This window comes from Podarcis cretensis, assembly GCF_951804945.1.
Source record: "Podarcis cretensis genome assembly, chromosome: 2".
NCBI lineage: Eukaryota > Metazoa > Chordata > Lepidosauria > Squamata > Lacertidae > Podarcis > Podarcis cretensis.
In genome coordinates, this window is record NC_137171.1 from 121,659,388 (window position 1) to 121,659,864 (window position 477).

Sequence of the window (477 nt, forward strand, 5' to 3'; positions counted from 1 at the left end):
TTACTGCCTCTGACAGCGGAGGAAGAAGGGAGCCATCTTTGAAGCCATGCAAGGGCTTCTTAAAAACAGGACCCAGGAGGCTGCCCTGCACTGTCTTGGGCCACGAGTCCCCCTCGCTCAGGATCTCACAGCCCCTCTCCCCAGTTTAGAGAGGGGGGCGATTCCCAGACCCCCCTGGAGATGCGGGGACTGAACCTGGGTTCCCCCCTGGCAACCCCCCCCCCCCTCCGCCCTCCCTGCAGGGCAGGACAGGAAGAGCTGAGAGGGGGAAGGGGAGGGAGGGGGGGAGGGGGCGATTCCCAGCGAGGAGCTGCAGTCACTTTCTCTTTCCCTCTCCAGCCTCGCTCCCAAACTTGCGCCTCGAGGTCTGCCTGGCGACCGGTGCCGCAAGATTTCCGATTGGCCGAATATTTTCCCCTCGCCCAATCCCGGCTCGCTCTGCTGCTGGTTCCGCGGGCGGGGCGGAGAGCGGGTCTC